The sequence below is a fragment of the Falco punctatus genome (genome assembly GCF_963210335.1).
Source record: "Falco punctatus genome assembly, chromosome: 5".
Classification (NCBI taxonomy): Eukaryota; Metazoa; Chordata; class Aves; order Falconiformes; family Falconidae; genus Falco; species Falco punctatus.
The window spans coordinates 1,530,903-1,541,546 of NC_137584.1; the positions used below are offsets into that span (position 1 = coordinate 1,530,903).

At 38.6% G+C, this 10,644-nt stretch overlaps 1 long non-coding RNA gene across 1 annotated transcript in view; it reads right to left on the minus strand.

The window, feature by feature from the left end:
• The window catches only part of LOC308064105, a 407,604-nt gene extending 398,863 nt beyond the window's left edge, over nt 1-8,741 (minus strand). The window contains exon 1 of the long non-coding RNA XR_013928205.1: nt 332-8,741. This is a non-coding gene — a long non-coding RNA (uncharacterized lncRNA). The remainder of the gene's footprint in view (nt 1-331) is intronic.
• Nucleotides 8,742-10,644: the final 1,903 nt, after the last annotated feature.

Here is a 10,644-nt window from a genome sequence, read left to right on the forward strand (position 1 = left end):
ATGTGACAACCTGTTCTGTGGCTGGGGACAAGTACAGGCAATAACACACGGTGCTGAGGAATGCTCTCTGGCACGACTCGATAGCAGTACATCAACAGAGACTGTCTCCGATGGAGCTCTTGCTCATCGACGCACATCTAGACTTGTTGATCAGGAAGAAAAAAAAGCATGCTGGTTTTGGCTGGGGTAGAGTTCTTTTTCTTCAGAGTAGCTGGTATGGGGCCGTGGTTCGGGTTTGTGATGGAAAACTGTTGATAACCTGGGGATGTTTTCGCTACTGCTGAGCAGTGCTGACACGGAGTCAAGGTCTTTTCTGCTCCTCACACCACACTGGGAGGGGGCACGACTGGGACAGCTGACCCCAGCTGACCAAGGGGATATTCCATACCACGTGGCGTCCTGCTCAGCATGTAAAGCTGGGGAAGAATAAGGAAGCGGGGGACGTTCGGAGTTATGGCATTTGTCTTCCCCAGTACCTGTTAGGTGTGATGCAGCCTGGCTGTCCTGGTGATGCCTGAGCCCCTGCCTGCCCATGGGAAGCGGCGAATGAATTCCTTTTTCTGTTTTGCTTGCATGTGCATGGCTTTTGCTTTCCCCGTTGAACTGTCCTTATCTCAGCCCACGGGTTTCCTCACTTTTACTCTTCTGGTTCTCTCCCCCATCCCGCTGCGGGGGCAGTGAGCCAGCGGCTGCCTGGGGCTCAGTTGCTGGCTGGGGTTAAACCATGACAAAAGGGTATATGTATGTCACCCTATAATAACAAGTGAAAATCTGATAATGCATAAGCATATTGAAACCAAAGCATGAAAATATGGAACGCTGCAACTTTACTAAGAAATACCTAAGTAGGTATTAACCAAAATCCACCCAGTTCCTCAGCTGGCCCCAAGAAAGCCAAAAAATAAGGGGCTGATTAAGATGGATTCCCATTACACCTTGTAGTTTAAGATACTTCTCAGGGTTATACTACATTCTAATAAACCAAAACCAAGGTGTTGCCTAATAAGAGCCCAGCAGTTCTGTACGGAGAACAAACATACCTAACATGTCAAAAAGAAAACACATTGATTTCCGTATACACCCAAATGCAAGAGTGAAACAACAGTAAATGCAGACCCCATGATGAGTATTCCAAATTATACATTTTATTTTATATAAAAAGTACAAGTATGAAAAAAAAATCTGATTTGAATTCACTAATAAAAGATTCTGCCAGGAAAGTTTTACTGTTGGAATAAAATTGCCATGTTTTCTGCCATGCAGCCTGTTGCTAAGGTTGTGTTGCAAGAGTACCTGTGTGGCAAAGATGGACCAGTTGTAGGTCCCAGATCCTTAGGTATTTTCAACAATTGATTACCTGTGCTGCAAGCCCTGCCAACACAGTGTCAGAGAACTTCAGCAGAAGCTTCTGAAAGCCTTGGATCACTTTGGTATTACACTCTGATTTTCAAGGGCGTATAGTCCACTGGAGTACTTTGTATTTTCCACCTGAATTTGCATTGGTTCATGTTAACAGGCTTTTTGCCTCATCATTGAGGTTGCAATATGATTGTGTTAGGTGACATCAACATCAAGTAAATAAAAAAGCGCTTTTCCTTTATCTTAGTGCATTTCCTGGGCTTCAGATAAATTAATATATGTAACTGTTCAAAACAAATAACTTTCAGGCAGACTGGTACATTTTTTAGTATCTCCGTTTCATTACTTCATTGTGTTACATGAACATCTGACACACCCATTAAACAAAATGTTATTAGCAAAAGCAAAAAGTGGGAACACATCACCTCTTTTTATTAATTATTTCTACAGCATTATTGGGGTGAGTACTGTTCAGAAACAGAGAAAAAGGAATCAGTTGGTGCCCACATACATATTTCTAGCCAACAAAATGCTTAAAACATTGCACAGGATTTCTGCCTTGTGTTTTTTTGCACTGAAGTAAAAATTACCTTTTCTCATTCTGTCATTGGAACAGAGTCACAACAAAGGTATAAAGATTTAACAGATATATACCAAATACACAATTGAGAAAATAATAAGAAAATGAGAAAGCAGAAAAGAATTACTCAGCTGGAATATAACAGTTCCCTGTGGCCAGTGTTTTTTAACTCTTTGCAAAAATGTCATGAATTCTTTGATATTCAGATACATTTGCAGTTTACATCGCTTTCCAACAAGCTGCCTCTAACAACCCAAATTTTAAAATGTGATGCTCAGAAAGTGACGTAGATGTAACTCAAAACACAGAGTGAACCTGAAGCATTGTCTTGAACGACTGAAAGGCTGCTTGACCAAGCTTCTGTGACAGGCTGTAAGACGTGTTTGTGCATGCCTCTGTGTGTGTATATGTGCCTATAAACATCTAGTGAGACATGCAATGTATATAAACATCTGTGGATGATGTTCCCAAGTCTAAGACTTCTCTGTATCCCCAACGCTGTGTGGAATGAAAGAGGATGGAGATTACTCAATATATGAAATACCAAAGGGGTCGATTCCTTTCCCTGAATGCCCTAAAGCTCTGTAGCCTGTGTCTAACCCACCCAGGGTGACAGAGCTGTGTGGCAGGCAGACTCTCTTCTCGCCTTCCCTCACACCCTCCCAGCTGAGCACCTCCAGTCCTTGTCCTGCAAACTTGGGAGCAAAGTTATTCTCTGCAAATTATTCACAACATTTATGATACTGCTTTGATATTGTTCAGTAGGCTCTGCAGCCTATACTGGTGGAGTTGTTTGAGAAATAACTTTTTTAATTTCTCAAGACTGTAAGGTTCTTTAAATGGCATTGTAAGTAAATTCTGATCTGGGAATCAGGAAATATCTGTATTTTATTAGGAGTCACATTCCTTATTGCTTTTCAGCAGATGCTCTGAGAAAAGTGTTTAATGCTTTATTAGTGGAAAATTCAAATGATGTTTTAAAAGGTGCTTTACAGGTATCTGTTTTTCAGGCATGTGACATCACTATAGTCTGTAAGTGGAAGTGCTAAAACAGCCACATCTCAAATCGTCTTCCAGAGCACAATCTTCTACATTTTCAATGCATTAGATCAACGTAGACTCTCAGAACCTGATATATCATCTATTTTAAACACTACAAAACCACTTATTTCATAGTCAGATCAGATGGCTTCATGGCACTCCAATCTAGAGAAAAATATAACGAATCTAAAACAAATACTGCTATTTGGCCAAGGACTTATTAATTCTATCCATCCAATTACTGAAAGTGGAAACACTAGAGTTATTGTTGTGGGATATGATTGGGACTTTCTTAAAGATGGAAAGCTCAAGGGAGATGGGATACGATATGCTTTGATTCTGAAGGAGAAAAAATGAATTTGCCATAACTAATTTGAAAAAAATAATCTAATGACTTGTAGAATGAATTGGTATGCTTCAGCTAAAATGTGATAATATCAGGTTTACAGGCTAAAACATCCTACCTTAATACTTTTAAAAAATAACCTCAAAATAACTGTGTCTAAAAATTGAATACTTTGACTACACTGATTGAAAAATTATTCCATTTTGCACTACCAATTCATTTATCTTACTTTTTCAATTATTCTGTTTAATTCATTTTCTTTTTATAATTTAGCTGATATAAAATGTTCTAGACCTACCTTCTAGTAAGTTTTGCAAGACTAATTAAAGAATATGGACGTTAAACTGAAAAGGCAAGTAAGAAGTCATAAAATTTTCAGATGACTTATGGCAATAAAATATATAGATTTTCATAACAAAGGGTCATTTAATTTATTCTTTTTTTATATGCATGTACTCACAACAGCAGAATTGTACATATTTTTAAAATAAGGAATTTAATTTCTTATCTTTTTTTTTTAAGAACAGTCACTGAATCAGAAATTGACATCTCTGTAAATCCCATAGAAAAAGACCTTAAGTATTGAGGCTTGTAGTTGATTTCAATAAGAGCTGTAAGTCATATTAACAAACCCAGATATTAAAATTAACCATGAAGTAGAAATATCAGTGTACCAAAGAATTTTCTGTTGAGTTTCCTATACTTGCAATCATATATTAAGTATCAAGGAATAACTAGTTAAGGGAGAATAACATCTTGTCTGTATTAATCTTTTAAATAAACATACAAATACCAAATCTCTTTGGTGAAAACTACGGCTGACTATTTTGTTCTTCTGCCTCAATGAGCCCACCCGCTTTACTGCAAGAAGAGGAAGGCTTGTTTTGTGAAGATGGGCACAAGACCATAAAATAAACCCCTTGGGAAGCAAGGGCTGTTATTTTTTTTTCAGCGCAAAGCATGTATCCTATGCAGTGATAAAGAATCCAAGAGTTCTCTAGTTTAGTTATTTCAATGTAAATTGACTTTTCTCCTGTAATATTTGTCTGAATGTGTATAGCTTTGAGTTTTCAAACATGGAATCTCATTACACTTTATTTTACTGGGTAACAGAACCTTCTACAACCAGAAATATCTTTCTTACACAGGTATTCATAATTGTCCCTAACTTCATTCATACAAAATAAATGTTTTTAGCTTGTTAGTCTCATTACAAAACAAGCTTTCAAGGCCTTGAAACACAGTGCATCTTATTCTCCAGTTACTGACTGGGAAACAGAAATTACTCCTCAGGGCTACACAGCAAACTTTTTATAGACTTTATCACACGACTAATGTTGGTTTTCGTATATGTCTTCTCCAATGCTGCTAACATTTGGTATATTTATATCAGAGCCATAATAATCAGACAGTGGGGTTAAACGCCGTTGTGAATGGAGGTGAAGTCTGATCTACAAAGTGATTCTAATATACAAAACGGAAAAAGAGCCCTGCTTTATTCTCAGAAGGCCACAGCATGTACTTATTGCATTATTTCACCATGATCCATCACTCATTAATGCAGCAGAAATCCATTTCTGAAAATTATTTAGGTTTTATTTTTAATTTAGAAGTAAGTAAACCAGATAGTCCTGTTAAAATGTTGTGAGAGAAAGCGTATTGACTACCACAGAAATGACTAAAATTATTTACTTTAGATATATCTAAATTATGCATTATAAATATACATCACATACAGAGCATTTGTATGTGTGCTTACATATAGGCTGAAATTCAGAAAGGCTTATCTCATTTTTGAAGCAAGGCAATATTTCCTGTTTCTTAAATTTCTATTAATGCGTGAATCTTATATTAAAAAAAAAAACAACAAAAAACAAAATGAGGCAACTTGCAAGATCAATGTTTGCTATAGAAGGGAAAAAATGACGTGCAGAAAGAACAAAATGTGGTAGGAACATTGGGAAAAAATCTAGTACAATAATAAATGAAAATAGTTTTATCATCTGATATAGATATTAGAAATATTTCTCTGCAGATGATAAGTGTGACTGGAATGGCATCCATTTAAAAGAAATTACATTACTGGTTCATCTCTGATGGCTATTGTGGGACTGATATTAGAGTAGTGCTATCTGCAATTTACCTTTTTTAACTAATAGCTCTTTGTTTTCTGCATGGATCCTTTTAAAATCTCTCATATGCTTTTAAGATATCACTTACCATTTAATCACTTTCCACTTATTCTTCACTCTCCAGCCTCTTCAATCTTTAGCTACATTATGATTTTCTGCATATATATATTCGTGCATGTACACAGACCCTTACCAGATCTGTCTGTCTTGACAGATATATATTTTACTTTAATATTCACTGTATTACCAGAAAGATCTTGTTATATGTGGGGCCTTTAATCTGTTAAGTTCCATAGCAGAGGTAGCCACAGAACCTCCTGAGGCTTGCGATGTGGTCAGAATGCAGAGCTGGGGTGGAAGGGTGCCGGGAGAGAAGGGATGAAGTCAGAGGGCAAAGGAAAGGAGATCTCACAAGATTCCAATTCGAACACTCTGGTTGTCCAATGCTACCTCTTTTGTGAGGTAAAACACTACGGTGGTGGGCAGCAAACTCTGTGGGGTGGTCTTGGAAAATAACCCACAAAGAAGCTGTGTAGGTCTAGGGCAATTTTCTTCAGGGCTGTAAGCCATATCTGGCTGCCCTTGTGATGATCCAACTACCACAGCACAGGGCTGCCTCCAAAATGACGAGTTCTGTATTTCAAATTATTCCAGGACAGTATCCAGCCAACTTCAAAATAGTGGGCGTCCTCCAAAGAGGTATGTGCGTCACTGTTTAAAAGGCCCACCGGTACTTTTGCCCCAGCATTGATGGTGTAATGGGTGCTTAAATGCTGTGTTAAACTGGGATCTTAAAAGCTACGACTGCTGTAAACCTCTCAACTCTATTGCCAAAAATGGTTTCTTTTGCAACACTATTATTACTGCTAATATAAAAGCAGATGAAACTATTAGCTACTTTGCAGAGAGATATTATTCACACAAAGATATAAAATCCTTCTGAACGTCTGAGGAAAAAAAGGTAGTTTACTGAGTCTTTAGCATATGGATTTTGGATTAAGGTATAGCAAATATCTTTGTTACGATGAAAGTGAAAGTTCAATTTAATTCTAGGGATAAACTCAGGAGCAAAATTTGAAAATCCAGTGCTTCTCTGAGGTATGAGGCAATGTCTTTAAAGAACCAGCAGGCTGGCTGTGGAGGAACTTGAGTTAAAGCAACAATGAAGAGCTCATTTCCCCCTATCACTGCAATCGCAATTACACTAGGAGACTCATTCACAACAGAGTTCAGGAAAGCAGGAGCATTCAAAGTGACCCAGAGTCCTTTTGCTCCCTCCCAGACTCAAGATACACCCTTAGGCACAAAATGAGCAGACCACATACGCTTTTTCCCAAATCACAAACAAAAGTCCAGGCCAAACAGCTGAGCATTTTTCAGGATTCTGCCTTGTCCCCCCATATGTTGCAAGTGTGGTGGGAAGGAGCTGTGGAAAAAAATTATTTGAAATAACTCCCCTATCAATCAGTATATTCTATTGCTTAATGCAAAAGACTGTGGACGGGGAACAACACTGCCTTACACATCTTTGAAAACCAAGTCAGGCACACCTGAAAACCCAAAACCCAAACCATGACATGGTGAATCTTTTTTTGGAGCTCGTTACACAAGATGCTATGCAATAGCTGGACTACATGAGGGCTCCCTATTCCAAATACTTACACATTTATAAATTGGTAGCTTACAATTATACTATATTATGTTACATTATATTATATTATATTACATTATATATAAATCATATATATATGTAAAATATATTACATAAAAATATAAAAATACAATTATATATGAAAATGCTTTTCTATCCACATCGTGGTTTTAAATGTACTTCAGAAACTCAGTACAATTCTAACAGAAATATTTGTAGGAGAAGTAAAATCTTTATATGCAGTGTCACTATTTCTAAGTAAGAAAACATTTTGTACTTTAGAAAGATAAAAGATGTTCCATACATCCAAACGTACAGACACATGCACACAGATAGACAGAAATTAAAAAAAAACAACTGTACTGCATACGTTTTCTCTTGGACTGAGCACAAGAAAAATAATGTTGTAGCCTCTTTATATTTTCAAATTACTCTCGCTTTTAAAATTTTTATGTACCAGCCACCCCAACCCCATAGCTTCACAGTTCTCCCTGGTATAAATTGGTGAGTGAATGTAGAGTGACCATCTGCTAACTTCTGTGATGTTGAGCTTCGTTAGCACACTGATCACAGGATACATTTCTTGGTTGGGCTTATCAAAGAATTATGGAATATTTATCAGCATGCTTTTTCCTTCCTTTCTTTTTCCCCTTGTTCCCTTCCTTCTTTGTGACTTCCATTATGATCAGATGACTCCTGCATCAGTTCATTGTACATAACCAGGTCCTACAGCGGTAGCCCAGCAATTCGGCACCAGCTGGCAAGCAGGGGCATGAGAACCCACGTAGCCAGCCTGCAGCAAGCCCGTTAGCTCCCAGGGATGAAGCCGGGGGAAGAAAGCAGGGGAGCAGTTCACCTTCTTGGGACTTCCCCAGCCCAGAGGGACCTTGCAGGGCTCAAGCATCCTGCAAGCTCCAGTGGAGAGTTTGCTGGAGATAGGGGACTCTCTCCCGCCTGTTTTCCAGAAGGCTCAGGCTAAAATGGTCAAAAAGCTCAGGCAAGACCTGCTTGATGTGCTGAGGAAGGGGATGAGGTGGAGGAAAGGGAGGTGAGCAGCACTGCCTCTGTGGTGATGCCAGACTGCAATGTTTGAAACCTGCGCTTGGCCAGACAGCCATCCTCCTCCCTGGTCTGCCGGAGGAGGCAGAGGAGTTGCACAAGGATGCATTAGTGTGCAACCTATTTCTCTTTCCTGAGAAGTACCCAGGGATATTCATGTTAATAATAATGTATGTAAGGTACACCCATAAATTCAGAGGGCTTTGGTACTGAGATATATATCGCTCTTGTGAGAAATTGGGAAGGTGAATGTTGCTTGCAAATTCAGAAATAGGAAGAAATCCACAGGAAACTCCAGACAGTAATTGCTCTGTATATTTGTACTTCTACACAAACAGAAGAAAACAAGATCAGCACTTTAAAAAACACAGATGTCATATCAAAAGTGCATGAGAACACACAGAGTACTTGAGACTTAGGAGTTCGCATTTAGAGTAGCCTTCCCTTGGGGAAACTTGGGCAAAGCCTTCCAACCAAATGCCACTCCACGTACTTACACCAGTCATCAGTACCAGAGACTAGTCACCACAGTGGGTTTTTAAATGGAAATTTTTGTCATTAGTAGCAAATTTTCATTTCATTTCTCTGCTTTCAAAAGTTCAGAATGGACAGGAATTGGAAAGGGTTTACCAGACTGTTCAATACCTCTATTAACAAATTTGAAACAGGTAAGAATTTTATATTAGCCTCAGATAAAGAAACAATTAACACTCAAGCTGACCTCTTTGGGGTAAAAATGATAAATAAGATGTCTTCTCTCAGAACCGCTCAAAGAAAACTTCAATAAACTTAGGACATAAATATTTAAAACAGATGTGTTATGAAACTACGTTGTAGCTGCAACTTTAAGTAACCTAAGAACACACGCATTGAAAGCATATAAGCTGCTTGCTTCATGTGAGATTTTTATGACATTTTGGGTATCAGAAATGTCATCACTGAATTGCAACTTATCAGTGAATCAATTTTAGCATATATTATGAAGACACAGATGAACAAAGCAACAATATTACTTATTTTTACCTTTCTTCCCAGATATTGGTGACTTACTCTTTGGATAAAAATATCAAACCAAAAATAGATTAATTTGCAGTATAGCCAGCAAACAGAGTGCACATTATCAACCAATAGTCTGTCTACAAAGCCAGACTGTTTCCTAGTAATAATGAAGGCATTTGTTGTGGTCTTTTAAAAAATAATTTTGTTTGCCATACCCATTTCTGCCACACACAACAGCCTTTCTGATAATCCATTGGGTTGGTGATAGTACTGTCCTCAGTATCACACTACAGCAACAGGAACATTTCCTGACATGCTTTACAGCAATCTAGTAGTTAAAAGAGCTGCAGAAAAAATTAGCGCAATGGCACTGAGTAAGCCTACTTGGATAAGGACAGAAAGACTTCAAACTAGAAGACTGCAAAGGTTGTTCTGAATGCTAGTGGTATGGTGCTTATCTGTGAGTGTAGCAGATAGAGAGATGGATGCATTTAGGAATAGTGGAATCTGTCTGTCAGCAGTGGATGTCAGCATTCAACTGACACGAGTCCAGCTGGGAGGAAAACAAACACTAGAGAGTGTAAGTACAGCATACACTGGAGCTAATTGAATGGTGTGTGCTAATAAAGATGACAACTAAAGGGATAAAAGGTACAAGGGATTTGGTTGGTAAATTCTGCTCCTGGGGCCTAAAGGGACTTCTGAAGAGGTGCCTCATCACATCCTCCATCTGTTCAACCTGACTGGCAAAGTTCATGGCACAGGACTGAGAAGGGATGTAGGAGTGGATGCGAGGTTACAACTTTCATTTGATTCTCCTTATGGCACACTACGCTTCCAACGTAAAAATGAGGGGAGTAGACCGACAGGCTACTCGTCTGTGCTAGTAGATTAACCAATCCCTGGAACGTTATTGAGAAGTAGTGCACAGCTCTCCAAACTCAAAACGAAGAAAAAGGCTCTTGTCAAGCAGTGCGCTTGCAAGGACTTCATGGGTGCCGTGCAGAAGCTGAACTTTCCAAAGGCCACAGCTAGCAGGCAGCTTGGGGGCAGTCAACCTGTTGTGGAAGGCAGCAGCATTTGCACGCTGAGTTTATTAGCATAGATGTAGCCATACTGCCCCTGCAATTAATAAATTCTGGACTGCCTCTTACTTTCACCTCTTTACCATGCTGGGTCTCTGACACAGCACTTTATCCTTATGTGTTGACAAGAGGCATGAAATATTGCTCTGAAATTACATCTAGAATTAAGTAGTCTTTAGAAAACATGCTTATTTTTTAGGTTTATTACAAGAAAGCAGGTCTTGCATATAATCTGTTTAACACATCAGTTCTTCACAGCTGGAAGAGAAAGTTTTGTGGATATTACTTAGTATATATAGGATAATAACTTCAGCAGCATTTCATGTTTTCAGCACAGGACGCTGAGAATCTGAGACACAGCTGAGGATTCACTAAAGGCAGCAAAAAGAATT